We start from the raw sequence: 26140 nt of genomic DNA, 5'->3' as shown, positions 1-26140 counted from the left end.
ACCAACCACAAAATGTGTCCTTGTCTAGTTAGTCTGACTCCCTTCCTCCATGCCAGCAACCTCCAATGAGGGCACACATGAAGCCTTCCCTTTGTCTCCCAGTCCCTTGCCTGCCTTTGAGTCTCTGCCAACACAAGGATTGAGGGCTGACCCTGCTGCTACAGGAAGTTCTAACTAAACAGGCTTTGTTCCATTCTCTTTGGGTTGATCTTTTATTTCCACCTTTCCCACTCGCTACTGATTATCAAATCTGTGGGTCTCCAACTCCTGATGGGAAACAGTTATTGTCTCTTCTCAATGAGGAGAATAATGAAAGACCAGCTACTCCTACTCTCTACACACAGGCTGCCCCAGGCTTTTCATTGACTCGAATGTCTATCAGCTGCCCCAAGGGGTGGTTTCCACCACTCCTCTCCAGATTTGGACCCCCAATATCTACCGTGTGGCTGCTGCAGTTGGTGGCTTCTGGGAATGAGAGGAGTATCAGTTTCCCTTTCACATTGTTCCCTTGTCCAACTGGTGTGCACTCAGGGAGCATTGTGTCCATTGCCTGGTCATACTGTAGTTACTCTTAGTGTTACCATCATGATCAAAAATTGCATGTGTGGCTCGACGGGTTACAAACCCAACTTGTATCCATGAGGATGCAGGTTCCATCCCTGGCCTCGCTCAGTGGGCTAAGGGTCTGGTGTTGCCATGAGCTGCAGGGTAGGTTGCAGACTCTGCTTGGATCCCATGTTGCTGTGGCTGTGGTGCATGCCAACATCTGCAGCTCTGATCCGACCCTGGGAACTTCCATATGTTGTGGGTGTGGCCCTAAAAAGCAAAAAAAAAAAAAAAAAGAAAAAAAAGAAAAAAGAAAGAAAGAAAAGAAAAGAAAAAATGCATGTATAAAAGAATTAAAGCAGTCAAAAATTATTATTATTATTTTTGGCTTTTTAAGGCCGCACCCACAGCATATGGAGGTTCCCAGGCTAGGGGTCTAATTGGAGCCTATGCCACAGCCGCAGCAACACTGGATCTGAGCCATGTCTGTGACCTACACCACAGCTCATGGCAATGCCAGATCCTTAACCCACTGAGTGAGGCCGGGGATTAAACCTGCAACCTCATGGTTCCTAATCAGATTTGTTTCTGCTGTGCCAGGAAGAGAACTCCAAAAATTATTTTTAAAGGCTTACACTGGGTTTACTTTATGTTTATTTGTGGGCCATGTTTTATCTATGTTTTGTTGGGGTTTGCCTAGCCTTGCAAATATCTATTTCCCCATCAATCTAGACCAAGTAAATATGATTGCTTAGCAACAGGTGAGCATTCATATATGGATTGGCCTCTGTATTGCAGTAAAATGTAAGGGAGGCCCAAAGCACTTACAACAGATGGAAATATTATGATTACAAATAAACTTTTTAACAGAAAACCTTAAAATCTTAGCCCTGGAGTCATTTTTTTTTCCCTTTAAGTACAATCTGGCCCTCCATAACAATGGGTTTTGCCTCTTTGATTCAGCCAACTGTGGAATTCAAAAATAGGGATGGTGGACTGTATTATGCCATTTTATACAAGGAACTTAAGAATATGTGGGTTTTGGAATCCTTGGGAGTCCTGAAACCAATCCCCAGTGAATACAGAGGGATGGCTCTATCTCTTTACCAAGTAAAATGAAGCTGAGGGCAGTTCCGGGTGATTTGCCTGAAACCTGATACATCTCTTAGAAAAAGCTATGTCCATCATAACCACACCATATGTTTAACTCTGTTAAAGTGTGAAAAGGGGCTCACCTCCAGAGTCCTCTCAGCTCAGAGGGAAGCAGATGCTACTATTCACAGGTTTTAAAATCAGACTAATTTGCCTAAACTTGGTGGTATTTATAGGAATCTATTTCCCTTCATTTGTATTTATTTCCTTATTCACATATTCAGATGTCCATTCTTTGCTAGGCACCCTGCTATGTTCAGAATATAGTGTTTAACATGACTTAATCCTAGTCTTCAGTGTGCTTTGAGCGTATTTAAGGACATAGAGAAGATGAAACTGAAAGGATAAATGTATACATATTCACAGCCTGTCTTCCCCTTCCCTTGGCTCCATCTTCCCAACTGAAGATTCTTGCTTGACAGGCATCTCCACATTTCACAGTAAAGCAAAAAGCAAAGGAAATGCAAATAATGTGGGGATGTCAAGTGGATTATCACAATAAAATTCTGCATTATATGAGAGAGAAGAATAAGGACAAACCACATGGGCTAGGTTTGGGAGAGTTCCAGGGACAAGAAAGACACAGCAAAGGAGATTAACCCAGTTTTGCTTTTGTTGTTCCTGTTGTTTTAAGCATCTCTCAGGCATGAGAAAGATGTTGAAAACAAAAGATACAGCTAAAGAAAATGTTTGAAGTTTTTTTTTTTTTCCCACCCCCTGGTACCCCTGGTATTTTTGCAAGTGAGGAACATTTTGAATTGCTCTCAGCAGTTATCTTTGAAAAAGTAATGCTGTTCAGAGACTGGACCATATGGAGCCCCAGTTATATTCTAGTTACATAGATAAATGAGCAATTACAATCCAGAATTATCAGTACTCTGATCAGGGAAACATAAGGTGTTATAGCAAAAGATAGGAAGGCCTCTGATAGCTCAAAGAAGGATTCTCAGAAGAATAATATCTAAGCTGAGATCTGAAGCATTAGATATCCAGACAAACACAGACATGGTAGGGGATCAGCAGTGGACTTAGCAGAGCACAGGATTGCCAAGAACTGATCATTCTTCATCATGGCTGGAGCAGAGTATATGTGGGAACAAAGGGAAATAGCACCTTGGGAGTGGCATTTTCTATAGATAACTTTCTGATTAAATCCAGCATGTAACCTGAGGTTTCCTTTAACAAGTTCTCCTTTCACTGGTGTAAAATGCATCTCCTCAATGAGACTGTAATTTAACTTCCACTTTGCTTAAGTTTTTAGTTATAGATCCCAGGGCTCTATAGTGTCCAGGGAGTAGGCTCAGCAAATAATCAAACTAACTAATTGTCACTTTTTATATCTACTATGTGCCTGGCCCAGCACATATTTCATCTTCAATCCTTACAATAACCCTAAACATATGGTTTTATTCATTCATACTTAAGGAATAAATAAATCAATGCTCAGAGTCCATTAATTTGCACAAGATTCCACATCAAAGTGGAGACAGAAGCCACACTGGTTTTCACTATACTAGGGTGCTTTTAACTTCTGTAAACACTCGAGGTCTCAGTTTTGCCATGAAGTTCAGTACAAATATTAATCTTTCTTCCCCACACCCCACATAGTTGCTCTTCCTCACACTCCTCCAGCCCATGTGCCTTGCTACTTTACTTGTTCAATAGCTTCTAGCATCACTTAGTACGAGTAAGGATCTTAGAGGGTTAGGAAGGCTTTGCCACTCACAAAATCTGTGCCCTTGGAAATATTAACTTTAATCTCCCTAGGACTCTGTCCCTCATCTGTTACATAGGGATTGGATGGGTACCTATTTCATGGGTGGTAATTAGAATTCCATGACCTTACTTAGAAGAGTAAGCTTAGTGTTTGGCATCCAGCCAGACAGCGCTGCATTTTAAATTCCTTTCGTGGGCTTTCTCAACCTCAACCGTGTTCTAAACTTTTTCAAACACAAAGTATTTAGGACCTTTACCTTCATGGTCACATCCACAGAGTTTATCATTTGAGATAGCCATGGATTCTTAAATTAACAAAATGCCAACTCGTTATCCATATGGGCGTGTCTATCTTATGCATTTGACTGTACACCATCATCATGTGACATTAAAAAGGTATTCAAGATTTCCTTCTCCCAGAGTTCCCGTCGTGGCACAGCAGAAATGAATCTGACTAGGAACCATGAGGTTGTGGGTTCAATCCCTGCCCTTGCTCAGTGGGTTAAGGATCCGGCGTTGCTATGAGCTGTGGTGTAGGTCGTAAATGCGGCTCAGATCTGGCATTGCTGTGGCTCTGGCATAGGCCAGCAGCTGCAGCTTCAATTAGACCCCTAGCCTGGGAACTGCCACATGCCATGGGTGTGGCCCTAAAACGACAAAAGACAGAAAAAAAAAAAAAAGATTTCCTTCTCCCTCACTTTCTGAAAAGAAATAAATTCCTTTGCTCTCCCAAGACCCTTATGGTAGAAATAATCAAAAGATTTACATCTTCCAGAAAGTAGCTCCATGCTGACATTTAGAATTTCTGTTCCTTTACACAGCAAGTAAGTGCAACTCTTCCAGTGGCACCAGTCAGCTCTGAGTCACCCTTATCTCCTCCTTTCACCCAATTAATAATCAAAAGGCCAATAAAGGGAAGAATTGCACATAAAGGGAACATTGCACCTTTAAGAAAAATCTCCCTGCCAGTGCCTCTCAGGATGTCAATTTTGATCTTAAGACTACATTTTCTCAAAAGGATGCAGTATGCAGAGGCAAATGTCACAGTGAGTAATATGCAGATTGCCTCTTGATACCCTGAGCACCAGGCTGAGACCCCAGGCATTTCTCTCTTATGATGCTCTAGAGGAACTTCCAGGTCTAGCAGAGCCGTATTGAAAGATGAATTAGGGAATCTTTCTTTTCCCACGGACTGAACTCTTTCCACAAACTCAAGTGGAAGATGTCTTTGGGACTGAAGGTTGGTGCATAATGACAGTGTAACCAGCCAGTGTGACTCAGGAACAGGGCATTGGTATTTTTGTCCTGGGCAAAGCACACTCACATATACACACACCTGTCTGCAGATTCCAATATTCAGGAAGTTGAATTCCAAGTTAAGTTTGTGAAAAGATGTGAAAGTATGTATGAGGTTTTTGGTCAGTTTCCCTTAAAGCAGTGCCTGAGATGGACATTCTGATGCATGTGGTTGGTTGAGGAAGGGATACCAGGAGAAGAGGAGTCAGGGGAGTGGGTGAAGCATGTGGAAGAGCTGAGCAAGAATGGGGTCTTCTTTGGAGAAGAACCTCAGCCTGATCACACAGGGAGCTCCGGATTTTGAGTTAAACCTGTGTTGGTCCCACCTGGAGGCAAGGGGCTGGGCATCTTGTATCTTTGCAGGTCACCCCAAGGTGATAGAGAACCTCTCCAGTGAAACTGCTCCCTTATGGCAGAGACCAGACTCCAAAGAAGTGCACAGCTTGCAGTTTTTTAGCAGAGAACACTTCAGCCAGGGGATGGGTACTCTGTCTGGGTAAAGGGAATCTGGGTGGCATCCACTGTACTTGGAATAGCTTTACCCTTTTGATATTTGTGGATATTTTGATATTTGTACCTCTATAACTGCCTCTCTAAATGACATTATTTAAATCAAATTAAAGTGTAGCGCAGTTAAATTACACAGTTGTACAGTAGGCTTTTAGTCCTCTGTTATGCTCAAGGTCTCCCCCCGCCCCCCGCCAAGGAAGACTTGAATGTTGCACATCAGCTAATAGGTAAGAGTTGCTCTGAGGAGAAAATTTACCCTTTTCTGGATTGTCAAAATTAGCTTAAGCATTTGATCTGGAAGATGTTATAGCCTAAAAAGGACTATTTCTATGAGCAAGGTGAAGCTATTAAACAATGAAATTGAATTTCAAAAGCTGTATGCAGAAATCAGCCTTAAGGAGTTCCTGTTGTGGCACAGCAGAAACGAATCTGACTAGTATCCATTAAGACTTGGGTTTGGGAGTTCCCGTCGTGGCGCAGTGGTTAACAATTCCGACTAGGAACCATGAGGTTGCGGGTTCCGTCCCTGCCCTCGCTCAGTGGGTTAACGATCCGGCATTGCCGTGAGCTGTGGTGTAGGTTGCAGACGTGGCTCGGATCCCGCGTTGCTGTGGCTCTGGCGTAGGCCGGTGGCTACAGCTCCGATTCAACCCCTAGCCTGGGAACCTCCATATGCCGCAGGAGCGGCCCAAGAAATAGCAACAACAACAACAACAACAACAAAAAAGACAAAAGACAAAAAAAAAAAAAGACTTGGGTTTGATCCCTGTCCTCGATCAGTGGCTTGGGGATCTGGCATTGCCTTGAGCTGCAGTGTAGGGCACAGGTATCTTGGATCCCGTGTTACTATGAGTGTGGTGTAGGCTGGCAGCTCCAGCTCTGATTTGACCCCTAGCCTGGGAACCTCCATATGCTGCAGGTGTGGCCCTATAAAGCCAAAAAATAAAAAAAATTTTAAAAAGAAAGAAATTAGGAGTTCCAGTCATGGCGCAGTGGTTAACGAATCCGACTAGGAACCATGAGGTTGCGGGTTTGGTCCTTGCACTTGCTCAGTGGGTTGACGATCTGGCGTTGCTGTGAGCTGTGGTGTAGGTTGCAGACACGGCTCGGATCTCGCGTTGCTGTGGCTCTGGCGTGGGCCGGAGACTACAGCTCCGATTGGACCCCTAGCCTGGGAACCTCCATGTGCCGAGGGAGCGGCCCAAGAAATAGCAAAAAGACAAAAAAAAAAAAAAAAGAAAAGAAAAGAAAGAAATTAGCCTTAAAAATGTGATACTCTCTCCATGGTCCTGGCCTGGGAGTAAGGAAGTGGTCTGCCCTTCTCCTCACTGCTCTTTCCAGCCTGTCCTCTCTCCCCACTCCTGAGAACCCGAGGGGTGAAGTCTGTTGCCATAACTATGCTGCATGACAAGCCATCTCAAACACCAGAGACTTAAAGTAATGAGCATTTTTTTAGTTATCAGGCCTTCAGTTTTCTGGTTTAGGCTGGTGTATTCGTTATTTACTTCTACATAACCCTCACACGTAGCAGCTTAAAGCATTACTTGTTTACCACCTCACATTTCTCTGTGTCAAGCAAGGATTTGGTGCAGTTTCGCTGGGTCCTCTGGCCCTGGATCTCTCGCAGGATGCAGTCACCATGTTGGCTGGGGCTGCTGTCATTTCAAGGCTCCTCCATGGGTCGATCCACATCCCAGCAGCATTAAGCCACTGTTGGCATGCTTCAGGTTCTTGCTGGAAACTTCACTTCCTTACCAGGTGGACTTCTCCATAGGGTTCCTCACAACAGAGCGGCTTTGCTTCTGCCAGGAGCAAGGGCCACAGGAGAGAAAGCAAAAGAATGAGCGTGATGGAAGTCAGTCTTCTGTAACCTGATCATGCAAGTGACATTTCATCACAGTGCTGTATTCCCCTCATTAGAACCAAGACACTAGGTCCAGCCCACACTCAAGGGAAGAGAGCTGCCCAAGGGCAGGAATTCCAGAATCATGGGAGGCAATTCAAGGTACGGCCGAATCACAGCCATGCTCAGTTCTGTTTGTTTCCCTCTGGGCTTGATTGGACTCATCGTATATCTGGGGCTCAGCTGCTACTGGCTGATCAAGATGGGTTTGGCTGTGGTGACTTTATTTTGAGCCCATGTCTTTCATTCTCCAGAAAATGAGCTGGACATATTCTCTGGGTGTTGGCAGAGGCATTAGGAAAACAGGCAGAAATGCCCCCAAACTCTTGAGATTCAGCCTCAGAGCTGCTATACCATTTCTTTCACTGCATCCTGTGGGCAAAACAGTCCATGAGACCCAGCCCAGATTCAGTGAATGGGGAGGGGATCCACACTTGACAAGGAAGCTACAGGGTCACATTCAAAAGGACTTGAATACAGGGAGAGCTAGAAACCTGGGGCCACTAAGGCCATCCAACTGGTACATGTCAGCAGAGTCTCCTCCTATTCTTTTTATTGTCTTTTGATTTTTAGGGCTGCACCCATGGCACATGAAGGTTACCAGGCTAGGGGCTGAATCGGAGCTATTGCCGCTGGCCTACACCACAGCCACAGCAACGCAAGATCTAAGTCTTGTCTGGGACCTACACCACAGCTCACGGCAACGCCAGATCCTTAACCTACTGAGTGAGGCCAGGGATTGAACCCACATCCCCACAGATACTAGTCAGGTTCATTACTGCTAAGCCACAACAGGAACTCCTCCTCTTATTCTTGAAGGCATCATTCATCCACCTAAAGGGCACTCCCCTTATGTCTTGAAGTTTTGTCACTCATTGTCACTCTATGCAATGCCATTCCTGTTGGAATTCCTAGGGATGTTGATGTCCACATAATTAGTGTTTCCCAATGGGGGCACCAATGTCATTTGGGGGAACACATTCTTCACTTATGTGAAACTATCCCCCTGGATTGAAGGGCATTTGACTTCCCTGATCCTGTCCCCTAAATGCCAATAATGCTTCCAGGTGTGAAAATGCCCCCACAGAGAGAAATGTCACAGTTAAGCAAGGGGAGGAGGCTAGAATGAGCCACATGCTACTGAATTAGAGTCAGTAATGTCAGTATGAATTCATGTGTAGCTTAGTGTAGATACAGATGGCTGCATATAGGAATGCTTATAGATACGGTTGTATATATATTGGCATGTGTATATATGTATGTAAATGTGTGTATTGGTATATACATGTATGTGTGATGTACATGCATATGTGTATGTCTGTATACATGTGTATACACATGCACACATACATATATATATTGTCTTTTTAGAGCCACACCTGAGGCATATGGAGATTCCCAGGCTAGGGTCTAATCGGAGCTACAGCTGCTGGCCTATGCCACAGCCACAGCAATGCCAGATCCTACCCACATCTGTGACCTATACCACAGCTCACGGCAACACCGGATCCTTAACCCACTGAGTGAGGCCAAGGTTTAGACCTGTGTCCTCATGGATGCTAGTCAGGTTCGTTTCCACTGAGCCATGATAGGAACTGCCACACATATATTTTTTTGCTTTGTCAGCTGAGTTGCCCTAAAAGCAACAAACTCTAGTAGCAATGAGCAAACCTAGTACTCAGATTTTTTTTTCCACATCTGCGGCATGCAGAAATTCCCCAGGCCAGGGATCCAACCCGTGCAATGGCAGTGACCATACCAAACCATTAACTCTAGGCCAGCAAGGAACTTCTAATTTAATCTTATTTTTTTGCCTCATATCTTGACTTCTAAAGCCATTGTGCAATGAAAGGAACCAGAGCTCCTTTGAAAAATGGCTGATTTTAGACCCGAAATAGGAAATATACAAGATGAACCTGGAACATATTTGAGTCCTAGAAAGTACATGCTAAAAACAAACACAAAACCTCCCTAATGATGGGAGATTGTGAAAGGAACACAGGAGCGAAACAAAAGAGCTCCCAAGGCCAGAACAGTCTGAATAACAAAATAAGCAAAGTAGTATTGGAGTTTAACCCAAAATATAAGTATCTGCCAGCTCATACTGATATAAATAAACAGTGATAATAATCAGATAAATAAACAAATGAACAAACCTCCCATGCAAAATTCCAAATAATTTATGTCACTATTCTGTGCTCCAGTTGTAACTCCTTCTTCCTTAAGTGTGGGCTGCAAATAATGACTTCCTTCCCAAGAGCAGAGAATGTTAAGGGAGAGAAAAGAATCAATCTGCAATGGAGGAATGTAAGAAACACATCCTCTGTCAGTTTATCCAGTCTACATCAGCAGTGATCAGCCTTTTGACAATTTGCACCCAGGATGGGGTGTGCGGAGAAGGGAGTTTTATTGCTGTGAATTGGGTCTTCCCCATAAAACCCATAACAATCCCATTCTAATCATGAGGAAAACATCAGACAAATCCCTCTTGAGGGAGGTTCTAAAATGTCTGTTGAGCATTCCTTAAGGTTGTCAAGTTCAGCAAAAACCAGGAAAATGAGAAACTGTCACAGCAAAGGGGAACCTAAGGTGACATGATGACTAACGGTGATGGGATCCTGACATAGAAAAGGAACCTTGGGTCAAAACTAGGCAATATCAGTACAGTGTGAACTTCAGTTAATAACAATCTATCAACACTGGTTCCCTAATTGTGACAAAGATACCATAGTAATGTAAGATGCTGATAATAGGGGGAACAGGGTGTGGGGCAGATAGAAACTGTACTAATTTCACGATGTTTATATAAATCTGAAACTACTCAAAATTTTTTGAAGTTTATTTTAAAAAGGTCCTAGGACATTTTCAAGATACCCTCCCCCAGATGAGTGACTGCACTCTCTATTTGAAAAAAAAAACCAAGTGCTGGAGGGGTTGTGGAGAAAAGGGAACCCTCCTACACTGTTGGTGGGAATGTAAACTGATACAGCCACTATGGAGAACAGTTTGGAGATACCTTAGAAACCTATACATAGAACTTCCATATGACCCCGCAATCCCACTCTTGGGCATCTATCCGGACAAACCTCTACTTAAAAGAGACACATGCACCCGTATGTTCACTGCAGCACTATTCACAATAGCCAGGACATGGAAACAACCCAAATATCCATCGACACATGATTTGATTTGGAAGAAGTGGTATATATACACAATGGAATACTACTCAGCCATAACAAAGAATGACATAATGCCATTTGCAGCAACATGGATGGAACTAGAGAATCTCATACTGAGTGAAATGAGTCAGAAAGACAAAGACAAATACCGTATGATATCACTTATAACTGGAATCTAATATCCAGCACAAATGAACATCTCCTCAGAAAAGAAAATCATGGACTTGGAAAATAGACTTGTGGCTGCCTGATGGGAGGGGGAGGGAGTGGGAGGGATCGGGAGCTTGGGCTTATCAGACACAACTTAGAATAGATTTACAAGGAGATCCTGCTGAGTAGCATTGAGAACTTTGTCTAGATACTCATGTTGCAACAGAACAAAGGGTGGGGGAAAAAATGTATGCGTGTAAGGATAACTTGATCCCCTTGCTGTACAGTGGGAAAAAAAAAATTAAAAAAAAAAAGAAAAATACTGACATCGATATCCTTCCAATGCTTGTCATTTCCTTGACTTCTTTTTCTCCAATGATCCTGTCCTCTACCCCACGCCCATCTCAGCCAGTCACACTGCCTGTCACACCTCAGACATTTTCATCACTCTTAATGAAAAGACTTCATGACCACAGTCCCAAGCATCTTTCCCCTTTCTCCAGTATTTCTCTCTAGCACCCCTGCTCCAACAACTCTTCAACCACTAGGTCATGACCTTTGTTCTTTCCACCTTGGCACTGTCCCCAACCCTCCTCATGATCTCATATCCCTCTTTCCCTGGCTTAAATTCTAGAATCAATCATGAGAATTGCTCCCTTGGATCTACTCTCAATGCTTTTGTTTTCTCTTGCTTTGACCTATTCTCTTGGCGAAACTCCCGCCATAACTTAATTAGATTCTCCGTCAATTCATCTTAGGTACCCATTTAGCCAAGCACAGCTGGCTATAATGTCACCTGGCATGAGTGCCTTGCTTGCCTGCTCAGTGTACTCTCCTACTCTCTTAGACAACTGTTTCGTGCTTTCCCCTCTCTTCTCAAGCCTCCAACAGAGCTTTCCTCATCCTCACTTGCAGCTGATGTTCAATCTCCTTGTTTCACTGAAAAAGCAGAAGCATTCAGAAGGGAACTTGCACAAGCTTCCATCATCACATTTACCATCTCACTGCATCTGTGCCCATTAATCCTATTTTCTCCTCTGTTATAATAGAATAATCAATCAAATTGTCAACTAAGGCTAAACTATATCCTTAGGTACCATATCTTTTCTTTAAAAGTATGAGGGAGTTCCCTGGTGGTGTAGCATATTAAGGATCCAGGGTTGTCACCACTGTGGCTTGGGTTGTTGCCATGGTACTTATGGGTTCAATGCATGGCTTGGGAACTTCTGCATGCTGTGGGCATGGCCAAAAATTTTTTTAAATAAAATGAACTAAAAGTATGGGGGGCTTATTTTCTCCTTTCCTGATTCATAAACTTTTTCTTTTCTACTGGATCTTCATCACCAGTGTTATTTGTTAACCAAGATGTTGTTATTTCCTCCAACTGAGCAACAAAACTCTCTTTAGTCACTTCTACCTTCAGCTCCTGCCCCATTTTTTCCCTTCCCTTAATAGCCAAAGTCCTTTCAAAAGTGTCTAATACTCTATTTCCCCAGTTGCTTGCTTCTTATTCTCTCTTCAACCCATTCCTGGGAGACTTTTCCTCTACTGCTCCACCAAGGTCAAATCAAGGTCCATGTCACCAGTGACCTCTGTATTCCCAAACCGATGGTGGATCCATGGCAGATACTTGGCACATTTGATCACTCACCCCTCCCTGAAACTCTTTCTTTATTTGTCTTCCAGGATTTCACATATTTAGGGTTTTCTTCCTACCTTATTGGCAGCCCCTTCTCAGCCTCTTATACTTGTTTTCTCATATCTTTCCAATCTCTTAATCCCAGAGAATCCCAAGGCTCTGAACATACACCTCTTCTCTATCCATCTACACTTAACTTTCTATGTGATCTCATTCTCTCTAACCCATTCTTCTCCACTAAGCAAAAGTTCTTTCTCTTCCCTAGTATTCCAGTTGTGCCTGAATATATTCTCTTGTGCTTTGTTAAATGCATTTTTCCTATCTGCCACCTACACCCATTGGTCTCACTCGTATAGTTCTCCTCTATTTCCTAAAGGGGATCCCTAGATCAAATAGTTATGTAGCATGATTAATTGGGGGGAAACTTCTACAATATAAATATTACATCAGTAACAATCCGCTTTTTAAACCCAGTACTTGCATCTGTTTCTGAAAGTGAAACTTTGTGACAATCTCCAAAGACATTGGAAAATACAAACAAAATGGTATTTGAGGATGATTTCAAAATGGTGACATAACCCCAGTCAATAGTAAATACAACAACTGATTTATAATTAAATATAAAGCAACTCTAATTGTCTTAATAGGCATCTGACTGGAATCCACCAGTTTCTAAGACTCTTAGAAAAGGTGTTTTCCTCCTCCAATTGCATTTTCCTCTTTGGCTATAAAACATCAAGGGGAGAAATATGAGCTCTTGCTTTATGATCATTGACAAGCATCATTTCCTTTTTCTGTCAAGGGATGCAGTGGCATTCTCTTGGTAGCACTTGTGGCTTTGCAAAGTTTGGCTTAACTCTCTTGATCTCTGTATATATTTACAACAACACAAGCATGTTATGTTTTTAGAACTATGTCATCTGTTGCTCTTGTTTGAGCTCAGCTGGGGAATAGGAAGGGAAACCATGTTTTGAAGAAAGAACACAGCACCATTTGGACAGCTGCAGACATGAATCCCTGAAGAGGACACCTGGGCTAGGTTATGCCTGCGATTCTCAGATTCTTTGGCCTCAAATAGAGGCCTAGACATAAAAAAGCAGGGCCAGTGAGATGGGGTAGCATGGGGCTGGCATCGATTGTGTTGGTTGTGGCCATGCTGTACTGAAATCTCTTGCTTTCCACGGTATTAGATCGAAGGTATTTTAAAGCTATTTCTGGGTTTCAATACACTACCACTGTTAGAGGCTTCAAGCCATATAGGAATGAAAAATATTCTCTCTACACTTAGCCCAGAAAACACTGAATCCTTGCCTTGCACCAGTTACAAGCATGCACAATAGCCATGAAGTTCTTTAACCATCTCATTTCTGTCCCCTGAAAAAGATATCACTTAAGTCAGCCTGATTGACCCTTTGGATTGATATCAATTTACTTAAGTGCTCGTTTCTTTAAGAGCTTTTACTGTATTCAAATACAGTTCCTTGAGTCCAGCTAAAAAGCACAGGATGTTTATTAACTGCTTAAAGGGATACAACTTTTCAAATAAAAAAAAAAATGTCTACTAATTTAAACACTCAGAGTGGCACTGTTTCCTCTTGACTACTCAACCCTCCTCTCCATATTAACCCTGCTCTTAAAAACATGATGAACCTCTTTTTTTTTTTTTAAATCCATAAACATCAATTAACCGATTGGCTGTGCTTTTTTATTACCAAGTTCAGAAACTAGAAAGAACACAAAAGGAAACCCAAATCTTTGGCCCATATCCCTGACCTGGCTATGAAGGTGAGGAATTTGGCTATTTTCCCCAAAGCTCTTTTCACTTTGCCAAGGTGATGGGGTTGGTCAGGTCTGGCCAGTTCCCACAAGCAGGCAAAACTGGTTGTCAGTGGAAAATGGGGATGGGGTTATTCTTTTCTTTATTTTTTGACTGCACTCACAGTATGCAGAATTTCTTGGAGCCAGGGATCAAACCCACATCACAACAGTGACCTGAGTCATAGTAGTTAGTACACCAGATCCTTGATCCACTAAGCCACCAGGAACCCTCCCCCACCAAAGGTTTCTTGACTGAGTTTGCAATAGGCTGCATACCATATCTCCTTGGAAACTTCATAGTGATACACAGCATATTATAATTTTTGAAAAGTCCTACAGTGCCTATTTTAATTTGTTTAATCTTGAGCTTCTCACACTTCGTTGACCAAAGAATTCCTTCCTCCTTCCATAGAGGAATTTCCTTTATGCTTGGTTGCTGAGGGAGGGCCATATAGGGATGGGTAAAATTCAGGCTTTTATAGCAGGATGAGAAACTATTGGAGGGCTTTGAACAGAGGAAGAACATGATTTGATATGATTTATGAGGCTTCCCTGCCTGCTGTGTGAGATGTGACTAAAGTCATGGGGAGTCCAGTGTAGGAAGAGGAGATGGGAGACTGTTGCAATAATACAGGTGAGCAAACAACACTAATTTACTAATTTGAACCAAATGATGAAGATGTAGATGATGAGAGGGCATCAATTTCCAGGTGAATTTGAAAGACAGTTTTCCGTATTTGCTGATAGATGGATGTACAGGAGAAGAGAGAAAAGTCGAGGATGATTCAAAGTTTCTGCCTGAGCAGGTAGAAGACTGTAGGAGGAGCAGATTTGGGCATTTGGGGGGTAAATCATGAGTGTAGTCCTGGAGATGTTAATTTTAAGATGACAATCAGATGTTCGGCAATAGCCAAGACATTCTCTGGGATCTTCTTTCTGAACTTGACTTGGTTCAGTGCTGTGGTTCTCAACTTTGGCTGTTCATTAGACTGCCTTGGGAGATTTAAAGATTCCCTGGTCGAAGATGCTCCCAAACCAATTACTTTAGAATCTCTGATGAGGACCAGGGCATCAATACCCTCAACACTCTCCAGGTGATCCCAATGCATGGGAAGGGTTGAGAACCACAGGTTCAGTGGTGCCCGTGGCTTCTGGGTTTGGAATGGTCATGGGACAACCCTATTAGATGTAGGGGCAGGATGACTATGCTCTCTGCACATCAGGAAACAGGAAACAAGGTGGGCGCTATTGCTCCCACGTTCTCGCTGACTCATCAAGCTCTCTCCTTTTACTTTCTCCAAGTTTCAAGAAATGTCTGGACTTCTTGCTGAGGCACCTTGTTTCACACATTCTTCACTTAAATTAGGCAGCCTTTATGGTGCCTGGAGTTTTCTGGCCCAGAGCCTGAGCCTTTTCTCCTGGCCTCTGGAGGCCCATTACTAAGTTACCTGAGAACATAACAGTGCTTCAGAGCCTCCCTCACAGCCCAGCCAGCAGCACTTACAGTGGAAGCCAGTCTGAAAACAACAGGAATTCAACAGCACTGGAGGGGGTGGGGGTGAGAGAGCTACAGAGAAAGACAGTTTAAAGGGCTTCTGGTTACAGTCACCAGGTCCTTAGAGGAGAAGGTAGAGATATTCCTGGAACCTGAATATTTGCCTCCATTAGTGAAACCCACGCATACGGGTACCACTTTAGTGGCTAGAGTCTGTATAAACACCTTCACACACACGACACACATCCAACACCCAGGCTGCTCACTTACAGATACAGCAAATGCCAATACTCCTCATCACATGCCAATACTCCTCATTTACAAACCCTCTTAAAGCAAACCTCTCAAGAGAGAGTTTCACTGTGCTTACTCACACTGCAGATGAAAGAAAGTTAGGGTTTTTTTTTATTGACTTTCTCTGCTCCAGATAATTCATGAGTTAACCAGTGAACTTTGGGATTTCAGGCCTCATGGCCCCAGAAGGGAGAACCTGTAAAACAAACATCCTTCCTGGTTCCCTGGAAGCAGATAGGGCATCAATATACCCCATTCAGTTACAAAGCCATTCCTGAGAGAGGGAGAAAATGAGCATGAAGACGGCTCTCCAAACCCCTTGGCCAGTGGATGGCTTTATCTAAAGCTCTGCTTCTTAACTCAGAGTTGTGGGAAGCCCTGGGGTAGCACCAATTCCTCTTTGAAAGTGTAGCAGATGCAGTCAGTACTTGCCTACATTTTTGCCATGACCTCGCTGGTGCACTGCCGCTCAAATGTCAAAATCCACTGTCTGCACTGCTTTGCCAAAGGGTTTTCTCTGGACTAAGAAGCCCTCTTCGGAGTTCCCTACTGGCTCAATGGGTTAAGATCCGGCAATGTCACTGTTGTGGCTCTGGTTACCTGCTGTGGCAGAGGTTTGATCTTCTGCATGCCCAGGGTGCAGCCCCCCATCCCCCAAAAAAGAAAAAAGAAGCCCACTTTGCCACTCCTGCAGCAAACTGGAAGTTCTAAGGACCTGATGCCACAAAAAGGAACTCTCCATCTATGAGTGGTGGGAACTGGCTCCCTGTTCTTTGAGTGGGTTCATTCTGATGCATGCTCTGCTCTGGGCTTCTACAATTCTCCATTGGGATTGAGCCTACCTGGCTTGATAATGCACCCTCTTTTGGCTGCTTTTTTTCCTACCTCCTTTCCCACAACCCTACCAAGGCTTCCAGGCTCAACCCTGAGATAAACTATTTACACTGAAATTTCTATTCAGGATCAGCCTCTGGGGGAACTTGACCTAAGACACACCAGCAAGTCCCCTGCAACTGTAAATGACAAAAGATGGACAGAGGGCAGTTTACGCAAAAGTGATCTGAATCACCAAAATGTCTGTAAAACTGTCCTGTTATCTAGATTTGATTTATAAGGACAATTTGGGGAATTTGCCTCTCTGCTGGGGTTCCAACCGAAGTGACCATGTAAAGGAGAAGCAGATGCACTCGGCCTGCTGCCTCACGCATTGGCTGGATGAGCAACGGCTATAATTTTGCAGGAGGGAGACAATAAAAAAATTCTCATAAACCTTTTTATTGTGTAAGTGACACTGGTTGTTATAGTCAGCAGTCAGAAAGCTACCCGGAGGACAGAATTTTTCTGCCTATTAATGTGGAGAAAATGGCTAGCCTACTTCCCAGTCTCATTGTAACATTGGAGATGCTAGGATTCATTCCAAAGAAGACGGGTATTATACCAAGAAAGAGTAGCAAGTGTGTGTTGCAGGGAAGATAATAAAACCTAAGCATTTCAGAACTCTTGGGGCAAATTGAATCCCTGGGAATTGAAAAATAAAGGCTTGGTAAGAAAAATAGACTTTTTTTTTTTTTTTTGGTCTTTTTAGGGCTTCACCTGTGGCATATGGAGTTTCCCATGCTAAGGATCAAATGAGAGGTGTAGCTGCTGGCCTCCACCACAACCACAGCAACTTGGGAGCCAAGCCACGTCTGCAACCTACACCACAGCTGATGACAATGCTGGATCCTGAACCCACTGAGTGAGGCCAGGGGTCAAGCCTGCATCCTCTTGGACACTAGCCTGGTTTGTTAACCTCTGAACCATGAGAGAAAGTCTGAAAAATAGACTCTTTTTAAAGTGGACTGGAAAATCACATCTTTCTCCATCTTATGAAGGGGAAGTTTGTCTGGATCCCAAAGTACTGCTGAAACCATTCCAAAACATACCAAAAACAAAAAACAAAAAACAAAAACAAAACAAAACTTAATGAGCATGTACAGTTTTAGTATTTATAAATCAGGCCTTTGTCTAAAGATGTCCTCTTCAGTGTAGACACATGCCAACATAGGAAGTAACTGTGAACAATCCTGATGTAAAAAATATACCCAACATTCCTCTGTACTTTCTCCCTTCTCCCATCTTTTCCTTCAGAGTTGATGTCACCTCCTTTATAGCCAGCCAGCCTCTGTGGGGCCAGCCAGGGTACAGTGTCACCCCTCACTCCATACCCTCCACTCCTGTGCAGCTCAACGAACTGGGTTCTGCATCCCTCACATGGTGTGGAGAGCTTTGAATGATTCAGGGATCAGCTTTACTGTATTATCAGCACCGGAGCTTAAATAATTTTTGTGGTGTGCTTGATGTGTTAGTGCAGAGAGCCCAACCTCAGTCAGTAACAAAGGCCAGCATCTGCAACTTCTCTTCTCCCCCCCATATCTTAGATATTTAACAAAATGAAAATATATTTCTTATATAGACTGCAATCCAATGCACGTCAGTGGAGGGTCCAAGGGGATTAGTTCACAAGGTCATTCAGAGACCCATGCTCCTTCCATTTATTAACTCCATAGTCCCTTAGACAGGACTGATTGCTTGGTTGATTGGCTTTACTTTATAGAGCAGTTTTCGGTTTGCAGAAAAATCGAGCAGAAGGTAAAGAGATTTTTCATGTTCTCCCTGTCCCTACCCAGGCACTGTCTCCCCCACTATCAATATCCTCCACCAGAGTGGTACATTGTTATACTCTATGAACCTACGTGGACAAATCATCATCTCTTAGAGTCCCTTGTTTACATTAGTGCTCACTCTTGATGTCGTACTTTCTATGGGTTTGGACAAATATATAATGGCATGTTATAGTCCACCTTCATAATATCAGTTTTCACTGTCCTAAAAACCCTCTGGGCTCCATCTATTCATCCTTCCCTTCTCTCTAACCCCTGGCAACCACTAATCTTTTTACTGTCTCCGTAGTTGTGTCATTTCCAGAAGGTCATACAGATGCACTCGTACAGTATGTAGCCTTTTCAAGATTGACTTCTTTGACTTAATAACCTGCATTGGCAGTTTCTTGTGTCCTTTCATGGCTTGATATTTCATTTCTCTTTAGCAGTGTATAATGTGCCATTGTCCGAATGAACCATAGTTTATTCATTCATCTCCTGAAGAGTGTTTTTCTTCCCTCCACATTTCTGGAAGTTGGCAAATTTTGTTTTTAAAAGGCCACCTAGTAATTATTTTCAGTTTCCTGAGAGATCCAATCTCTGTGTTAACTACTGTCATTTTGGCGCAAAATTTCCATAAACATATGGACTAGCTGTGCTGTAATTAAACTTTATTTACAAAAACAGGATGTGTTATGCAGATTCCTGCCCAATGCCCTTGGAGTCCTCCACTGGTTCTCATCAGCAGACAAGGGAAAAAGAGACAGTGGAGGATCTGGATCATGTGGTTAGTATCTTTAGAGAATAGGCTCATATCACTGTAATCCTTGTTCCTTGGTCAGATCACATGACCTCATCAACTACAAGGATGTCTGGGAAATGTAGTTTACTGTGTGCCTGGATGAGAGGGAACAGGGTTTTGTGAGCTGACAGCATTCTATGCAAGCGAGAATTAATCGCTTTGTATAATACAGTGTCTCTGGAAAGGATATTCTGAGATTGCAAATGGTTTTAAGTGTTCTGGAAACACAATTCCTAAGGGAATTGGAAACTTCCTAAATCTACTATGAAAGAATTTTGCATGCAAATTATACTATGTTTGAAAGGTGCATTGTTTAAGCAATGTCAGAACAATTATTCTTTTGTACATTAAGAATACTCAGTGTTGAGAGTTCCCATTGTGGTTCAGTGGTAATGAATCCAACTAGTATCCATGAGGATGTGGTTTCGGTCCCTGGCCTCACTCAGTGGATTAAGAATCTGGCATTGCTATGAGCTGTGGTGTAAGTTGCAGACATGTCTTGGATCCCACGTTGCTGTAGCTATGGTGTAGATTTGCAGCTGCAGCTCCAGTTCAACCCCCAGCCTGAGAACTTCCATATGCTGCAGGCGCAGCCGTCAAAAAAAAAAAAGCTCAGTGTTGGAGTTCCTTTATGGCACAGCAAGTTAAGGATCCAACATTGTCACTAACAGTAGCTCGGGTTGCTGCTATGGAAAGGGTTTGATCCTGGGCCAGGGAACTTCCATATGCCATGAGCACAGCCAAGAAAGAGAAAAGAATACTCAGTGTTTCCATGTGGGTGAATTCTGCAAGTCTTAATTACATATTAAAAGGGATCCTGCTGGACTTCTGCTTGTAAACATTTGGTTAATAGGAGTAATAAATCTCTATGTCTCTTTAAATTTCATAATTTTTATTTCCTTTAATGGATATTGGTCTTCCCCCAAATCCTGTGAAATTAAAGAGATTTGACTGCAGTCATAAGCTTGGCTAATAAGTTTTGTTTTCTTATGTAGCATGAGAGGACAATATTCTAAAATTAAGGGTTTACTTCTCTGCAGTAATTCCTCAGATTGGTTATTTTCATGGGATCCGATAACAGAAAATAGTTACTTTTTAGCCCTCAAGGTCTGAAAGGTGACCATGTTTAGTAGCATTAGCAAACCCAAGGGGCTGAAAGGATATAAATGAAATTTCATCAGATACTCTTGCCATGAGGAAAAGAAAAAGAAATCCACCGTAATTGTTCTGGTGTCTGTATTGGGTCAGAAGAAGTAAAAACGAAAGAAATAAATCTAAAGCTCTTGTCTTCACTTTTCAGCCTTCAAGCCTTCTAATGAGGCAGAGCTGTGCAGATAAATCTAAAATTTTAATAAGAAAAAATGAAAAATATATGGCAGTTACTTCTCCAGTGCCCTTCTAGGTCACCCTGGAGTTCTTAAAGTTATTACTCCTGATTCTGGGTATATTTCGTATACTTTGAAAGAAACTTGTTCCAAATATCAAATCACATTTAAAATTGCCTTTGTTATTTTGCTTTGTTTTTTTAGATGCTGATTTTTTAAAAATTTATTTTACTGATGATGTTGGCCCCTGGCAGGTTAACAATGTATCCATTGGGGCAGTTAATCTTGAACTTCAACATGCAAAAGAACCAGCTGGAAGGCTGGTGCTTTCCCGATCCTCACTCTCAGAGATTTTGAATCAACAAACGCTGAGGCAGAGCGTCAGAGTCTGCATTTCTGACAAGCTCCAGCTGATTGATGCTGCTGATCTGGTACCACCCTCTGAAGAAAATCAAGTCAAAAGTCTTTCTATTGGAAATCAGACTCAAACTGGCATAGCAAACAAAAATACATTGACTTACAGAAATCAAAAATCCAGGGAGTTCTGTCTTGGCTCAGTGGTAATGAATCCTACTAGTATCCATGAGGATGCGGTTTCCATCCCTGGCCTTCTCAGCGGGTTAAGGATCCAGCATTGCCATGAGCTGTGGTGTAGGTCATGGTGGTTCGGATCTGGCATTGCTGTGGCTGTGCTATATGTGTAGGCCAGCAGCTGCAGCTCCAACTGGACCCTGACCTGGGAACTTCCATATGCTGCAAATACGGCCCTAAAAAAAAAAAAAAATCCAGGCTGTCAGCCTGAATTTGGACACTACAGATTCCATTTTTATCTCAATAGATAACCTGAGGACTCAGTTTTCACCTGTTCTTCTCCAGAATCCATTTTCCCTGTGCTGACATTTCCTCATGATTGCAAATGGTTAGACGTTACATTTTCTTCTTTTTTGTTTGTTCGTTTGTTTGTTTGTTTTTGTCTTTGTTTTTGTTTTTCCTGTCTCCAACTTTAACTCTTTTTTTCTCGCCAGTATTGGCTTTCATTGAATCACACAGTCATCTTGTCTATGGATGTGAGATATAAGTTTAGGTTAACTCAGACCCACTCCTGAATTTAAGGGTCTCAGGGGGCTGCCATATCTGTTTTTCTGCATGGGGTTTCTCTGAAGTGGAAGCCATGGGGGCTCTCTCAGCTTGAGTGTAATTGCAGCTTAGACCTGCATAGGCATTGATGTCCTTGCACCTCCCAACTAACAGGGCATGGAGTTCATGAATGGCAGCCCCACCTCCCAGCTTTCAGACAATAATTACGTGTAGTCTGTAACATTTAGAGGCTCCCTGTAGAACTTTGTCCCATCTGAACACTCTGGAAACCAGCTGTGTACAGTAGACTCTTTTTAGATGTTTCCTCTTTTTCTGTCTCTGTCTCCCTACTCCTCACCCCACTCCAGGAATCACCTCCCAAATAAACCACCTGCACCCAAGTCTTTGCCTCATGTGCTACTGATAAGGACAGAGTAAAGGGACAAAGTGGGTGATTAAATTATTAAACCCAGTAGGGGATTGTAAGCAGGAAAAAAAGTATGGGAGACTCCTCTAAATTAATGATCACTCAAGAAAGCAGGCTTGCTTAGCAACAGAACCCATGCAACAGAGGCATGAGACATGCCTCCAAACAATAAAACAATGGTGAAATGAGACCCACATCCCACCCAGTGAAGTTAGTAAGTTAATGATTCCTAGGGCTTGCTTCTTTGCACACACTAAAAACAAAAATATAGGAAAAGCTGATGTGCTGAGACCTAAGATGATTTACCATATTTAATATACCTCACCTCTTTTGCTCATTTCCATTGTGCTATGATAGTCCCAGTTAGACCATGTAGGGACCAAAAAAGTCCACTGCCCAACATGGAGGAGGAGCTAATAATGGAAGCTTGAAGTGTACTCAAGAATAAGAAAGAAGGTGGTTTTCTCTGCCTCCCTATTCTTCCTTCAATTGTAAAACTGTAGCTACGAAGTTCTCAGGGTGAAGCCCTCCCTTGCCCACCTGCTTGTGTTTCTCATAAGTGTCCTGTACTAATAACCTCTTCCCTTACGTGTCACTCAGCATCCTGCTGAATTCCTTCTGTGCTGAGACACAAGAACTTACACTTTCCTAACTCCCAAGTCACATTCTGCCAGTTCCACTGCTTTGGGGAAAATCCAAATTATAACCCTGCCTAGATCATGTGGGTTGACAGTGGGGGAGAGGTGGTTCTTAAGAATAACTCTGGAGTTTTGTTTTATCAAAAGAGAAGTAGGTGAAAGCAGACATGGAGAAGAGACTGTGGTTGCCAGGGGGAGGGGGAGGGAGAGGGATGGACTGGGAGTTTGGGGATTACATTGAGAATGGACAGACAATAAGGGTACTAAATACAAACTCCTGGGATAGACCATGATGGAAAATAATATTTTAAAAAAAGAATATATGTACATGTATGACTGAGTCACCTTGCTCAACAGCAGATATTGGCACAACATTGTAAATCAACTGTACTTTGATAAAAAAAATAAACAATAGCTAGAAACAAAAAGAAGGGTGGATGGATGCTGAGAAGGAAAAACAATATATTTCCTCTAAAAAACAGTTAATTTCTGGGCCTGGGTAAATGCTGAATTTCAACTCAGTCAGAATATGAATTGGGGTTGAAGTACTGCATGCAGTGGTTGGATGGCCATGGCACACCAGCTGTAGACACCACCCATCCAGCAGATAGGTAGATGGAGAGAGAAGGATGGGAGCATGGATCCCATGTTAATTTGAGATGTGGTTTTGGCTAATATTAAGTTTAAGACACCAGATCTGCTTGGCTACCCTCAATCTCAAGTAATCCTAAAATACCTCTTTCAAATTCCTAATGATGTCGCCACCCTAACTTGCCTAGAACTGTGTGTTCAAGGCTTTCTACCATATGATGTATCTCAACTTTCTAGTTCTTAACTAAACTCCAAGTCTCAAAGCTTTCCTGTCATGTGTCCCATCTGCTAAGGGCAAATCTCCACTAATGCTGGCTGTTGGAGTGACCACCCTATAGTTATTAACAAGTGAGGAATTCCCATCGTGGCTCAGAGAAAATGAATCTGACTAACATCCAAGAGGATGCAATTTCGATCCTGGCCTTGCTCCAGTGGGTTAAGGATCTGGCATTGCTGCAAGCTGTGGAGTAGTTTGCTTATGCGGCTTGGATCCTGCTTTGCTGTTGCTGTGGCTATGGTGTAGGCCAGCAGCTACAGCTCTGACTAGACCCCTAGCCTGGAAGCTTCCCTATACAGCAGGTACAGCCCTAAAAAGACAAAAAAAAAAGTGAGAATATACCATGCGTTCTATCTTTCTTCAGCCAGGAAATAACTTCATCATCACACCCTTCTGGAAAACATTAGCCAAAGATTTTACAAAAATGTATTCCAAGGACCTTTTCTCTCATGAGAGGTGCTTTCACCCAATCTTTGAAAATGCTATGCATTGCCTTTCCTTTCCGAGCATCACAGTAAGCATTAGCTTAGTAGGAGCTCTGAGATCATTGGGTTTCAAACAGTATTATCTTTATTTAATCCAGATTTTTCCTAACTTAGTTGATTCCAGCTATGTTTGGGATTTTGTTGTTGCTGTTTCTATATCTGTTTGAATGTGGAACTATCAACAACTCAAGACTCTCCAGCACCTCTGGAAATTCTTCCCTCGTCTAAAAGTGACGCTAGAAATGGGAAGCTCTGTTACTCTTGTAGACAGAAGGAGGATACAGTTTGGAAATTCATCCTGGCAGAAGCTGAGACCCAAATCTGCTTGGCTACCCTCATGTGGGTCTGGGTCTATACTGGCTTCCAGGATTGTCCAATACTCCCACCCCTCCCCCTGGGTGTGGCCACTATCATCACTTCCCTAAAGGAAAGAGGGGTATTGACAACAAGAGTCATTTCTTTTTAAAAATAATTTTATTGAAATAGAGTTGATTTACAATGTTGTGTTAATTTCTGCTATAAAGTACAGTGATTCAGTTATACATATACACATTCTTTTTCAAATTCTTTTCTATTATGGTTTATCACAGGATATTAAATATAGTTCCAGTGCTATAAAATAAGACCTTATTGTTTATCCATCCTATACATTTTTTGTGTGTCTGTTAATATCAATCTCTCACTCCTTACCAACCCACCCCCTTTCCCCCTTGGCAACCACAAGTGTGTTCTCTTATGTCTATAACTTTGTTTCTATTTTGTAGATAGATATATTCATTTGTGTTGAATTTTAGATCCCGCTATAAATGATAGCTTATGGTATTTGTCTTTCTCTTTCTGACTTACTTTACTTAGTGTGATGATCTCTAGGTCCATTCATGTTGCTGCAAATGGCATTTTTTCATCCTTTTTTATGGCTGACTAAAAGGATCATTTCTTTTATGATCCTTTTCTAGTATTCAATGGAATCAGAATTTGAGCCATCATGTCTGACACTGTTTTAGCATCAAATGTGCAGATGTATTATTTTTTGTCACACGTTACCTGGGCAACTCGGGTTATTGAGCAGAGCCCCTGCATTTGGACTAGACCGAGTGCTGGTGAAGTATGCATACCCTTCTAGCTGTAGATGATTGAAATACATAGCCTTCGAGTTATAGTACTTACTTTAAACATAGGAATCACCATCTACTAAACCTGAAAACTACATGTTATATTTGTAATGGTGGAGAAGGAGTATTAAGTTCATCAAGGAAAAGATTTGCATGTGAATAAAACTAGAAAGTTCAGCAGTAACTCCAAAGGTGCTTTTTTTTTTTTAATGTGTTGTAGTATTTTTTTCTAATACAGTATTATAATGTAACATACATTAAAAATCCAAAATCTGGAGTTCCCACTGTGTCGCAATGGGATCGGTGGCATCTTGGGAGTGCTGGCATGCAGATTTCATCACCAGCCCAGCACAGTGGGTTATGGATCCGGTATTGCTGCAGCTGTGGCTCAGGTCACAACTGTGGCTCAGATCTGATTCCTGGCCCAGGAACTTCATAGCTTCAGGGCGGCCAAAGAAGAAAAAGAAAATCCAAGATCTTTGAACCACATAAATTTTCTCTTATTACCCATCTCAAATGGTAGCATCTTCTCTTGTTAAATCTAATTCCCCCTTTCCTGCTTTGCTTTTCTTCATCACATCATCACAGTTGTCCAATCATATATATATTTGTCTGTCCATCCTCCCTTTGATACAATAGCACAAAATATGCCCCAGGCTTGGTGTGTTCATGACTCATAGTAGGCCTGATATAAATAATTCTTGAATATATGAGCACAAGTATTAGCTGATTATCCTACTAGTTTTATTTTAAGAACTCATACACCTAATTTGTCTTTCTCAGATAAGTAGATAAGTGAATGCATTTGGCAAAGAAATTGAGGTTATACTCATGATTTTTTTTTTAATTGTTATGGCCACACCCACAGCATATGAAAATTCCTCAGCAAGGGACTGAATCCAAGTCACAGCTGTTGCAATACCAGATCTTTTAACCCACTGCACTGGGACTGAACCCATGCCTCTGCAGGGACCCAAGCTGCTACAGTCAGATTCTTAACCCACTGAGCCAGGGTGAGACTTCTTAGACCCCTGATTTTATTTCCCCCTTTATCCTTTATTTTATT

This window comes from Phacochoerus africanus, chromosome 3 (genome assembly GCF_016906955.1).
Source record: "Phacochoerus africanus isolate WHEZ1 chromosome 3, ROS_Pafr_v1, whole genome shotgun sequence".
In the NCBI taxonomy this organism is placed as follows: domain Eukaryota; kingdom Metazoa; phylum Chordata; class Mammalia; order Artiodactyla; family Suidae; genus Phacochoerus; species Phacochoerus africanus.
Note: the sequence above shows the minus strand (reverse complement) of the source record.